Source organism: Limanda limanda, chromosome 14 (genome assembly GCF_963576545.1).
Source record: "Limanda limanda chromosome 14, fLimLim1.1, whole genome shotgun sequence".
NCBI classification, from domain to species: Eukaryota; Metazoa; Chordata; class Actinopteri; order Pleuronectiformes; family Pleuronectidae; genus Limanda; species Limanda limanda.
The window spans coordinates 24,881,276-24,895,458 of NC_083649.1; positions in this window are offsets into that span (position 1 = coordinate 24,881,276).

Genomic DNA, 14,183 nt, shown 5'->3' on the forward strand with positions numbered 1-14,183 from the left:
ACTAGGCAGGAACACATTAGACAATCTGGCAGAGAGTGGATGCAACAAACCAGTGTAAATACACAGACGAACTAATGAGGGATGCCCGAAGGCCATGTGAGAGAGACTCCCATTTCACCTGTGACGAGGGAAGCATACGGAAGCTCATTCGCAGTCACTCAAGCATGACATTTCTGACAAAGACAAACCATAACAAATCGCGGGAGTTGTTTCCAGAGTTTTTGGGACGGTAGACATGCCAGATACCCAAATTAACGTGTAGAAGCACTACAAAAGTGATATAATATGTCCCCTTTAAGGCAAAAAATCTTAGATTTAATCCATCCATAAAATGATAAAGACGTGATGTGGATTAAATTGGGCTGTGACGTACTAGAAGCCTGAACAAAGATATTAAAACTGACAAACCCCAAAGAGAGAGAGAGAGAAAACAAACAGCCATGCAGTCTGTCCTAGCATTCTTAAATTCTTTCACATGTTCACAGCTCAGCAGGAGACAACATGAACCTTGTCACATGTTGATAAAAATCATGAGCAAATCAGTTCTTGAGTGATTCACAAGAGTGATGCAACTCTCAACTTTTTCTTTTTATCTTGCTTTCCACAAATGGCACTAAGGTTTCAGCAGTAGCTCTGGTGTAGAAGTCCATGCATAACAACAGGACACCAACTGATAATTGCCAGTTATTACATATGCCAACTAATTAGACACTAATTTTGAGACGCAGCTGATAAATACCACAAGAAAGTTCTGTTATTTTTCACAAAGCTCCCTCTGTACTCTTGATTGTACCATTGGCACACTGCCACTTTGTCCGCCCACATGCGCATGACTGCCTACCCACAATGCCAAACACTCAGTCACAGGGTTGCTCTGCTACCTACCGTTATTTAATCTCATCTGTCACAATCTGGGTGCTTCAAATGACTGTGAATCACACTGATGTTGAGCGGCTGCAGATGTTTTATACAAATAGGTCACATCCCAACAGTCTCCCCTAATTAGACCATTGTTGTACAAAGGGGTATTTGTGCGTCTTATTAACAAACCATTACAGTGAGTGCCTTTCATCCATCATAAAAGCCAGCTCTAATTAGATTTGAGGGCTTTTACTTATCTGATGGGCCTGAATTTTCATTATTTTTCCTCTTCAAAGCAAATAGATCTTATTAGCATGTTTTGTCACTGTGCTGATTTGTTTCTTTCGATCTGTAACCTACTCTGGCTTGCTTGCTCATAGCAAGATGTGGGACTTGGGTAAGTATAGATGAAGTTTCGTGTGATAAACCTGTGGGTCGACATGTTTAGTGCCTCTGGTACAGTAAAATATTCAGGAGTTCATTCTTCCTTCTTGCTGCTGGTTTTCTCTGTGTTGATTTTGTTATAGAGGATACAAAGGGATCTCTATAAATGTATAATGCTAGAGTGCTCTCAGGTTCATCGTCTACCTTCGCCACTAGTTGCAATTTTAGATTTGTGTTTTCTTTTGGAGAAATGTTCAAATTGGATTTTTTGGTCTGTAGCCTACATAACTAGAACGTTAACATGGTATTGAATAGAAACCATAACTGTGGTTCCAGGAGGTTTATTTTGGAATTTAAGTCTGTGGAGGAAGAAAAGCTCAGTATCTCATAATGCTTTCATAACGCTTAAGTCTTACTTCATATAAATTCTGCAGCGAACTTCCCCCCCAGATACTGAGTACTGAATTCTCCTCGGAGCTATGTGGAGAAAAGGTTTAGCATACAGAATTTTAAGGTGAATGGGCCTTGAATATTAATTCAGGAATCTCTTCTGTTCTGAGCTGCTTAGTGCCCATTTCATGTTTCCAACGAGAAACGCTGCCCTACTAAAGACAGTGATGACAGAGTGTCTACTGGGAAACATCAACTGAAGTACACAGAATGGCAGTCGCTGCACATGTCTCACGTTAAACCAGACAATCCTTCTGCAAGCTTCCTTTTACAGACCTTTACCCCCCAGCTTCTCTGCTTGTCCTGTGCATGAAAAAACATACATATATATATATATATATATATACTTGATAATTCACATGCATTATTCAATGACTGCATCGACATGAAAAGAACAGATGCCACTTATAATTGTTAACAGGAAGGCAGGAGCCAAGGTATCTAGTGCCTCAGTCAATTGTGAGTCCTCCATACATCTGCAATAGTTCCTGCCTGCAACGTATTCTCATGAAGCGGTTCGTAAGATATCTTACGAAGAGTTATGTACAGATTTTAGTAGAGAACCCTACGAAAATGTACAGCGCTACAAACGACCAGTGCGCCTGCCCAGACTCCTGGAGTGATATTCTCAGGCAAGATACCGGATAGTGCTTTATTCTTGGTGGAAAATGTTTTATTTTTGAGAATGTTCGTGCATAAAAATGCCTTTTGATGATATTTATGGCTAGAAATGAGTGTTGCAGTATTTTCAATCAGTGAACCTATATGATATTTGATTTTTTAGTTATTAGGATGCTTTTTCACATTTCTGTCTTATCTAAGGTGCTTACTATGGACGCTTTTGTCGCTCCTTGCCGTCAGACCAGAAGTGCTTTGTAAATTTACACCGTTCTTATCTTTCCATTTACTGCAAGGCATCAGAAAGAAAGACACAAAATGGTAAATGGTTTTGTATTTATATAGCGCTTTTCTAGTCTTGATGACCACTCAAAGCGCTTTACAGTACAGTTTTACATTCACCCATTCACACACACATTCATACAATGCATCTATTCGCAGCGCTTTGTTATTCTATGGGGGCCATTCAGGGTTCAGCATCTTGCCCAAGGACACTTGCGTGCATGCAGATGGGTCAGACTGGGGATCGATCGAACTGCCGACCTTCAGGTTGGAGGACGACCACTCTACCCCTCAGCCGCCCTAAAATGTATTTATGTTTTTAATCTCCTTTCCCTTAGTAAGAATATTAACAATGGAAATGCCAGACCATAATTGTGACAGCCTGTCCAGAAACTCGCCTAATTCCTGGCAGTCAGTGCCCGTTTACAGGATGCGAGTTCCGCGCTCGCCAGCGACACTTACGGGCAGAAACATACCTCTGCTATCGCAGTGGTGAGGGCTGGAGAAGGGGGAGTGCCCCCTGGGGAGACGCGGAGCGAAGGTGAGATCTAATTACCATATGATTCGCAGCGAAATCGCTTGTGAGAATTTATCTCACTTCACCATTGGATGAAACCACAGACCTTTGAAACAAAAGTCACTTGTGATCGGGTGGTAGATCTGCTGCTATTGGTCACCCTGGATCATTATAATACACACGTGGGTAAACCCCGCCCACACAATATTAATAATAATAATAATTAATATATAGTTGTTACTAATAGTTTATATAGTTACATATATATTATTATTTATTAGTAAGTCTTTACCAAAAGCACTGCAGTTATTGAAGAATATACATTCATTCATGTGATGCTTGATGTTATATGTTGAACATATTGGACAGGGAATAAACATGAAACAAGGTATATGTTGAGTCAAAGCTTTATTTACATTCAGCACAAATATTGTACAAACACAACCTGCCTAGCCAGTGAAAAACTAATCAGGTGAAGCTTGAAATGTGTCTTTGCAGCCTCTTGGTCATGAGTTCTTTGTGGGCCTCTGTCCGAATCTTCTCCAATGTGTTGACGTCTGTGGTGTGTAGCCGTGAGATCCAGTGTAGCTTCTAGTCTTATTTGAAGAGTGGCTCACAGGTCGGTGAGCTCCTGGCTGTGAAAGGATGGATCCATGTCATCTGTCCCGCTTCAATCAGCTGTAAACACAATCAGTACAATTAGCACCATTCAATGACAACATACACCTATACATGTAACTGAAAAATGATCTAATGAATCCAACCTTACCCTCTTTCTTCTCTGTCTACTCCTGATTTTCTCAATGCTGCTGCAAGGTCCGGTTGGATGTACGGGAAGTTCCTTCATACTGGCTCATAGTGTGTCTTAGCACATCATAGAAAAGGCAGCTGGAAAACAACATGAGTATATTATTAATAAACTGAAATAGCCTCGCTGCATCACCCTTGGAAGATCCACAGCAAAAAAACAACAACTACTAAACATACAATGGCGTTATTTTCCACCCTGCAAATCCGGACTTGCAGCGAGTCTCGGCCTAATGTGCAGTGACTGTCTTGTTGTGGTGAGGGGCCGGCCATTTGCCTCAGAGGTGTGAAGTTTCCTACTAAATACAACCGGAGAAAAAGTCACGTTTATGAAAAAACTTAACGCGCAAACTCTTAAGTTTAGGCAGGTTATACATTTAAACATGCACAAGTTCTGCTCAAGCACTCATTCTCTCCTCTTCTTTTAGCAACTTTCTCGCTAATCCCACAGTCGTTAACACTCTATTCAGATCTAAGATTTAGTTTAGCAGTTACTATTGTCTCTGGCCTTTATCTTATATCTAGTTAAAAAGTTGGCGCATATTTCCTGTGTTGTTGTAACGAGTTAACATTGTTTCATTGCATTAATACTAACTCCTAAACAACATGGAATCTGTGATCATTAGAAAACCACTGGCTAGGTTAAGTTTATCTTTGATTTGCTAAATGTAATCTAGTGTAGCTGCACTGAGCGGAAGTATAACACTAACAAGGACAGATTTCTGTCCAGATCAAAAGTCATCAGTAAAAATATTTCCAACCCCATAAATTTGCTAGTAAATTCTACAAAAGAAAGTCGGTATCAAATGTAAATACTCACTGAGCCATGACTTTTGCAACACTGTCGTTTAGAAATGACATTATTATACCAATTTAGGAAAGGAAATACATTTCCTAAGAGCTATGTGACTTTCTTAGGTTTTTTTATCATTAGAGCAGTAAATGATGTTAATGAACCCCACAGTGTTCACTGATGACCTTCATGCGTTTTTCTGCAGTATCCACTCACGCGTCTGTGCAGAACATTCTGTCAGACAGAGTGGGGTGGCTCAGAGCTTATTCAGCATTTCTGAGTGGTTTCTGTTAAGGTTAATTAGCTATAGGTATGAATGTGGAGGAAAACATTGTTTGTCTCTTTATGTTGGCAGTGTAATAGACTGGAGGGCTGGACTCCGCCTCTCGCCCAGTGGCACCTGAGATTGGCTACAGCTCACGAGCCTTATAAAAGGATACACGTATAGTGGAGGGATGGATTCTGTCTGACTGAACAATACTGCTGCTCTCCCATTACATTCAGTCTTCGTAAAGGAAACAAATATACTGGGTTGCAAACACATACAAATACGGCATCACTGCAGTTACGACTTGAAGGGGATATCGTGGAAACCAGATAAGATTTATTGCCTACGGGTTAAGATTCACATTTAATTCCATTAAACACTCTGCTGCCTGCTCACTGAGTCTTTACAATTATCTGCTCCATCTGCCTCTTGTTCTCTATCCAAATTAATAACCACCAGTTTGGGATTTTGTGTGGCTTTTCACTGGTTACAGAACCTTATGTAATTATGTAAGGATCCCCTCAAATGCTCTCCACTACACAGTAATTTCCATCTGCTCACATTCACCGTAGAAGCTGGTCCCAAACTGTATTGAGTAGGCATGGACAATTACATGGTGCAGTGATGCAGATGTTGTACTCGCAGCGTAACAGTGTCATTGAGTGATAATTTTGAATGTATTCAAAAGCAGGTTTTTTTTATTTTTTATTTAACAATTTTGTACTTGAACTTGGAGGGCAATGCTCTTTATTTTTTATGTTTGCTTCATGTGTGTAAGTGAAGGTTTTGGAGCTGATCTTGGAGCTCAAAATATTGTTTAAACTGATCTCCAAATCATTCACTCCAAATAGTCAGAGACATTTCACGCCAATGTTCACAGTTGAAAGACATGCACTGAAATACAGATGAAAGAGTTTTGCCATCACTGAAACCCACACACTCCACACAACTGTATTTTTAGAACTGTGAAGGACTCTCTGAGTTGGATGTTAATCCAGACTTGTTGATTGGTCTCTCTTGCCTGGCTTTTAATAACACTTTAATATTGGATCGAGAAACTGTGAGTGAACCGAAGCAGATGCCATACCATAAAAATATGCAGTTGTATTTTAGTTGGTAAGGACTGCTGCTGTGTTTAAAAGGCAGCGCTTCCTCCAGCTGGAATGTCTGAAAATCATTAATATCAAGGTAAAGGGATCTTTGTTAGAAAGGCCTCTGAACTAACCCCACAGCCAGTCCATCAATGCAGACAGACTGAGTCAGAGGAGCTTCCAATTTTCTGGAATCAACATATCTTACTCACACGTGACAATATTTGGAAATATATATTGATTCACCATTTAAGAGCTGTGCAACAAATATATGTAGACTGCAACCTCAGGAATACATGTTCTGCTGCATACAACATTAGTATTTTCATCTGAAAATTGCATATCCTGGCATAATGATCTTATTGGCTTTATCCCATCAATTCCTGCAAACAGGCTGCAAAAATGCCTATTTATCACTGCAGTATGGATTGAGTTTGTTACTATTTGATATATTGCAGGTTGGGCAGATTGCGTTAAGTTGCGTTAAGCATAGATAAGCACAACACATAACTGATTTTGCAGTGGATCATTGAGGGGAGGTTGGGGCTTACCTCTTGAGTCCTGTGGAAAAGTGGATATTGTTTTAAGGGATAAGCACCAGCAAAATGCCAAATGGTGTAATTGAAATCAAGGGAAATTCTCAGTCAAACACAACAAGCATTTTCTCGCAGTGGAACCACATTAACCTTCAAATTCACATTGATTCCCTTCGGTGCCTGTGCAGGTCTTCAGCAACATTACTTACAAACGTAATAACACATGTTAATGAGTTACCCTATGAATAAATGACACGGCACAGTACACGTTACCCGGCTTGCGGCTGCAAATAAACTTAACGGAAACCCGACTTATTAAGTGGTAGTTTTTCAGCAGTACTTCATTTAAAACTGTGTTCTTATTTGCTGCCTTAAGCCTTAATGGGTGTCAATAACTATTATTTAGATGTTTAGGCATTTAATCTTTAAAAGGCTTGAAAAGACAGAACACAAAATTCTGTCTTTTCAAGTCTTGAAAAAACTGGGGAATGGGTTGGGCAGGTGGGTGTCTGATGAAGAAAGATCTTCTGTACAGATTTCTGATTAAGATGCAGTTTCTATTCATTGTTCACAGTGCAAAATAAAGTAATAAAAGCGCTAGAGTGGTCATCAGGAAAGGTATATGAGGCAGCTTGTGCTAGCCGGAGGGATTTCTTAATTACCATCTTTAAAAGCTATAAATAAGGCAGAGTTTGGCAAACGGATTGGCCATTTTGAGCAGAACATCCTACAAACAGATGGAATGGCTATTTCTGGAAAGCTCAAAGCACCATGACATGATGGATCCAGTCTTAGCAACAGCCTTTATTGACTTCTGGGCCTGCTAATCAATGTCCTCCCACTGAGGTGTTCCCATCAGTGTAGATGAATCTGCCATGTCAAGGGTGATGGAAAAAGGCAAGCTTATCTCTTCATGCTTCCTTCTCTTCTGCCTACAATTTCCTCTCTTCATCTGGTTGTCCTCCAGTGTCCCATTTTGTGGCCAAATGGAGAGTGAAGTACGCACTACCATCTGTGCAATGGGGGTCGAGAGGAGCTAATAGTTCTACACAAGGGATCAAAATCTCATCACGCTTAACCCCATGAGGGAAACCGAGGCAAGTCGTAAAATTGCCTCCTCAGTTGGACAAACCATTTACTTCTAATGTGTTGTTGCTAAGTTAAGAGGGATGAAATGGTTTGTACGAAACCCTGTCCCCCTGTGAATCTCGAGAGAAACCAAAATCATTTTGAAAAAGTTGTTGTTCTATCTTTGTATTTTGAAATAGCCTTGTGTCTAAAGCAGAACAATTAAATGACAAGTTCTTCAGAAACTCTCATCAATCTTTAGGTGCCAGCCTTTTTATTTACCAGTGTCTGTAGTCTGGTTTTGACCTTTTTGTAACGGTGGTCTCACGACAACAGAAAAGTGCATCTCACTAGGTCATTTTTATTCAATCGTGACCACCATGGTGTGTGAGTGTGATGGATGAAGGGAAATCATCAAAAGGCATCAAAACTATGAAGGACCACATATGGAATTATGCGGTAAACAAAAAAGTGTTAAACAAACCAGAATATGATTTATATTTTAGAATCTTCAAAGTCGGCACCTTTTGCTTTGATGATATGGCCTTCTTTCAAACACTTCTATGAGGTAGTCACCTGGAATGGTTTTCAACTAACAGGTTGGCCTTGTCAAGAGTTAATTTGTGGAATTTCTTGCCTTCTTAATGTGTTTGAGACCATCAGTTCTGTTGTGCAGAGGCAGGGTTGTTGCACAGTTCTATACAGTGAATAGGCCTATTCGACCACAGTTCTAATCCATATTATGGAACCCATATTATCCACACAACCAGATAAAGAGTAACAACAGTCCATCATTACCTTAAAGGAGACATATTATGTCCATTTTACCGCAGTTGATATGGTTCATTGGGGTCTTAATGAAATGTCTGAAACATATTTTGGTCAAAATACCACAAGGATAATTTAAAACGGCACCCTTTTTACCCTGTCTAAAGCAGCCCTCCTCAGATTGACCTGTTTTGAGTGCCCCCCACCCCCACCCCTCCTTCGCGAGATACAAGCGCCCAGATTTTTAGCTATCCATTACCTCTGTAGAAATATGGCTACTGGAGACGAAGATACAATCTTGCAACCATATCATTTTGAACCAGAGTCAGGTGGGCTGACGCCTGGCTCCGGGGAGAGACGGGCCCGCAAGCTCCCCGGCTAGCGTTAGCTCGCGAGCAAACCGGGCCGGTGGTGCCGGGCCGTGTAGCGAGACTATGATGTGTGTTCTGGTGGTAATCCCATTTGACGCCATCTAGCATATCGTTTCTGACATAGAGGAACCACAACAAATCGCAGGAGCTGTTTTTTTCCAGAGTTTTTGGGACGGTAGACATGCTAGATACCCAAATTAACGTATAGAAGCACTACAAAAGTGGATTTTCATAATATGTCCCCTTTAAGACAGGAAGGTCAGTCAATCAAAGCGGACAACAAGTGCTCAGCACGTCTGGTAAGAATTCAAGACTGTTGGAAAACCATTCCAGGTAACTACCTCATAAAGCTGATTGAAAGAATGCCAAGAGTGTGCAAAGCTGTCATCAAAGCAAAAGGTGGCTACTTCTCTAAAAAAATATAAAATATAAAACATTCTGTTTTGTTGAGCATTTTTTTTGTTTACCAAATAATTCCATATGTGTTCCTTCATAGTTCGGATGTCTTCACTATTAATCTGCCAGGTAGAAACAAAAGTAAATAAAGAAAAACCATTGAATGAGAAGATGTGTCCTAACTTTTGACTGGTACTGTACATTTTTGGGTCGTCAGGGTTTGGATTTGTGAATTTTATTTGCCTGTTAACCTGTTCTCCTTTATTCCATTTGAATGTAAGTCAGGTTTCTTTAATTGAATGTCTGTGTACTATACCTGCCGGTCCTCATGTGTTTGCCTGCACCACTAGCATAGAAATGAAGTAAAGATGGATACAGCTCTGTCAAAGTGAAACTGCAAGTTAATTCAAGTTTTTGAAAATAAATGTTGATGCCTCTGCATCAACAGTTATGGTCTTGTTTTTCCACCCTGTGTAATGTGACATGGAAATTGCTCCAACATTGGTACAATTACATGTCGCCCTTTAGTTGTAGTGTCACAAAATACTTTGGTGACCCCTTGCTTCATAGCCAACTTGGCAGCTGTTGAGGATGATGATAGGTGTCCATTGTTGTGGCACTCAGCTGATATCATCTAGAGTGCACCATCTGAGTACTTAAATTGCACTTCACGTTGTGTGAATATGTGAATGCACTTATGTACTCAAAATAACAACAATAGCAAGTGACATAGGCACCATGGTGTGTGATTGTGGTTTGATAGCTGAAGGGAAATCAGGGCAGTATCCTCCCTTAGGAGCAGAAATAAAAACAGAATTGTATGGTGTATGGAAACATGGAAATTTAAACCAACAGTGTTTTCCTCTAAAAGTGTCCTTTCTTCAGATGACAGATCAGCATTGTCTGAAATGTTCCATTCAAAGTTGCTTCTAAGTTAACATTTAAATCAATGGCAATGACACCTAACTATTATTAAGAAAATAATACATTTAATTATTGTACTTGATAAAAATATTTATACTTGTACGGTGAGATCCAGGGTAAAATGTGTTTTTATTTGTGTTGAGTTTTTGGATGGGCTTCAACTTGATCCCACCCTGTTGAAATCCCATCTATGAAAACATGAACCAGGATCTAAACCAAAATTGATTTTGTCAATTGTTTTTGGTGTTTTATTTCCCCAGGGACAACAATTGTCTAATATCAATGCCAGGTAGGTTTCTAAGCCTGTATAAATAAATCATGTGCAAACATCACCTGTTATGAGCTAATGAATAATTCTTCTGCCTCTACTACCGAGGGATGGGAGGAAAACCTGAAAAAATACCCCAGATAACATACACCTCCACTGTTTAAGAACGAAAACCTGTTAGCTACTGGAGATTCCTTTCTGCTACACAGTATCTCAAGGCAATTATTATAGCAGAGCTTCAAATGCTAACTGCTGAAGCATTACAGACTACAGGCAAATACCTAAGTGAACCTCAGTGAGGAGATGGAGAACAGTGGAGAGACCACCAGGAGTTGAAAGGGGATGAAGTGGTTGCTCTGTTTCTGATTTTCAGGTATAACATTAATTTTACTTTTGCTGGTTAATAGATCCGATTGGTCAGTATTGTATTAGCGCATATCTTCTCATGTGACATTTTTCCAGCAAATCATGCTTATGACAGCGCTATCCTCATTCATAACGTTTATTCTTCGGTACCTGGACCTTGTTTGAAAGGCGGTGGGTGTCAATTCCCATGAGAACATTCTGAAGAAATTCAAAAGTGTGCTTGAGTTCAGGCGGGTAGCACAAGTTCTGATTGTAGATGACCCCTCAAAGCAGAGCAGACTGTTAGGGACTGTCTCCGATATCTGTCTCCAGCATAAGTTTAATCACGTGAAACATATTATACTTCCAATGATTTTCTGACATGCAAGATACGCTCGACTTATCGTTGACTTTAAAGAAGCGTCAGCCATGGTCACTTGAAATGAGCTTTGTTAACTATATTTTGGAACAGTGTTTCAAAACAACTACACTTTAATTCATCAAATAACCAATCCACACTCTATGATGCAATAAAGTAACAGTTTTTTTTCATTTAAAATATTCCCTTTAATTGGTTTAGAAAATACTAAATAATGTGTCATTACTGGTGTCAAAGCATCTTTTTCACATGGAGTTTGGGTCTTGAAGTGCATAATACAATTTAAGTAGCAGGATTAAACAAAAACAAGATATTCAAAGAATTTATAATGAACAAAATACTTGTCTTGTCTTATTTTGCCACTTAAGTTATTAAAGTGACTTTCTCCATATCTCTATCCGCCCTAGAATCTTCTCATAGTTGAGGGGTTTCTGTGTTGTAGCTTCTGGTTGACTCTCCCAAGGGAGGGACCAATCTAAATGTGGTCCCTATTGAACGGGCAAAAATGGAATTACAGCACTTCAACCAGAATAAGGAAACAGGCCCCCTAACTGGGGTTGGACCTTAGTGTATGATAGTGCACCTTTGACCAATGATGACCCCATGGGCAGCCGCAGAACCAGACTGAACTGCATTAAACCTTGTGGGCCAATCATCCACTGGGAAAACTATTGGGCCTCAGACAGAAGGCAGGTCTGATAGAGAAATAAAGAAAGAATAACTTTCACAATTAGCTGTCATGCATATTCAGGGGTGGACTGGGACAAAAATTCAGCCCTGGCCTCATCTGTCCAGACAAGCCCACTACATTATCAGCGGACACCACATAGAAGTCCACAAATCTCGCGGCGTCTTCTCTCATGCATACTACTGTTACCACCTAGCTCAAAGATGGCAACAAGAAGGGAGGCCACACACAAACCTCTCAAGCCAAAAGTTAATTTATTTAACTCCAAATCAAGATAGCTCTAACTACGTAGTGGGATGTGTAAAATATGTTACGTGTCAGTGGTGTTACCAGTGTTTGGATGTGTGAAAATAAGGTGTGATGTATGTTGTAAGGTGCAGAAGCAAAGAAAAACAAAGGCTGAGGGCCCCATGCCCCTGGAAGCAGCCTTTAGATCTGCAGCTGAAGCCCAGCCCAAAAGGTTAGGCCCAGGGTGACGTCCCTGCCAGCTCTACCTGTGTCTGGAAAACAACCCCCCAGGCTCTCACATGTCAAGTGGTCAACCTGAGAAGGACATGGATACATTATAATGTCTCTAATCATCACAAATTAAGTATGATTTCATAAAACATAAAAAATGATAAACTCACCAGACTAGAGGAGACTCAACAGACAAACTTTGGTACAGTGAAGGCAAAGAGTGGAGGCAGACAGAGAGCAAGTCCTCGAACATGGACAGAGGGGGAACAACTCCTCAGGCTCTCACATGTCAAGTGGTCAACCTGAGAAGGACGTGGATACATTATAATGTCTGAAAAATAAAGAAAATGTTTTCCTCTGTCCTGCACCTAGAGTTGAGAACTTTTTGGATGTGTGTTTCTTTTAAAACCTTTTGAAAATTATGAAGTATGAATTTATACATTAAAAAATACATTATAAACTTACCAAATTCTAACAGTGGTCCCAAATGTCCACATATAAAACAGAGGGAGAACGACTCCTCAAATATATCACAACACGAGTAATGGAGAATAATTGATCATTTAGTGTACATGATCACACCATTAAGGATCAACACATAAGCACAATAAAACTTCTGAAAAGAATTATTAAAATGACAAATAATGAATTACTACATCCATAATGATAATAAATGATTAACAATGACAATGTGTGATAATAACAATAATATAAAATATTCCTCACCTTATCAGTGGAGCAGCTTTTTAAGCAGCTCACTCTTCTCTGCAAGTCTGTCAATCACAGAGTCAGAGTCCAAGGCCATGAGAATGTCTTTCTCTGTGGCCATCAACATAAATGCCTCCAATTTGTCAGGTGAGAGGGTGCTTCTGAGTCTGTTTTCAATAAACTTCAGGATTGAAAATGTGCGCTCACAAGCCACCTGCGTGAGGGATAATGTAAGCAGGTATTTATAAGCAAGGCCTAGGACAGGGTATGCATCTGTTAGCATGTTGAAACGGCGAAGTATCTGGTAGCAGCACAGAGGGCATTCTTTGCAGGAGCAACAGCTTATGGGAGGTATCTGAACCTCTTCTGTGTTGTCCTCCTCACCACCTGATCCATCTTCTACTGTTCTTGCCTTGTACTCTGCCAATGGGGATGCCTTCAGCCTGTTCCACTGGAGTGCAAAGCTTTTCAACTCAGCCTGCATATTTTCCCTGTTTGCCCTGCTGTCAAATCCTTGCAAGCACTTGCTTAAGTCTTGAAGGGCAGACTGGGGAAGAGCACTGGTGCAGAGCTGAGGGAAGTTTCTGGGATCCAGACCTGCCAAGTCAGCATATAGATTGCCGTGTGTTAAAAAGCGCCTATGAATGGCTTCAATTGCTGTGTCCATGATCCGGTTATGCACATTCACCTCATAGGATTTTTCTGCAACATCCAGGGTCTCATCCTGAGCCATCTCTCCAGGCAAGACTTTCTTCCTCCTTCCCCTCTTTTGTGGCAGTGTGGCCTCCACTTCAATGTCTGTGTCATCTCTCTCTTGGATTTCTGTGTTTGTCCAGTTGACAAATGTGTCTGCTGCTTTTTTTACAGATTTAAAATCTCTTCCCAAGCTTTTCAGCGTATCCTGTGTCGATGCCACCATTCTGTGAGCAGAGAGGATGTCCAATCCTGCCGTCTGAAGGTATTTAGACAATGAAGAGGTATGTTCAAATATGCGGAGGAAGATTTGAGCCGTCAAGAACGTCTCATATTTGAGCAATGACTCTGCATATCCTCTGGCCATGACACGGACACATGGTTTCACTGTTGCCTGTTTCTGTATAGCTGATAATGTCAACAGCACATCAACATACAGCCCATCTTCCGGCTTTCTAAAGGAGCCGAACACCTTCTTCAGTGCCTCATGCTTAGCCCACCAGTGTGTC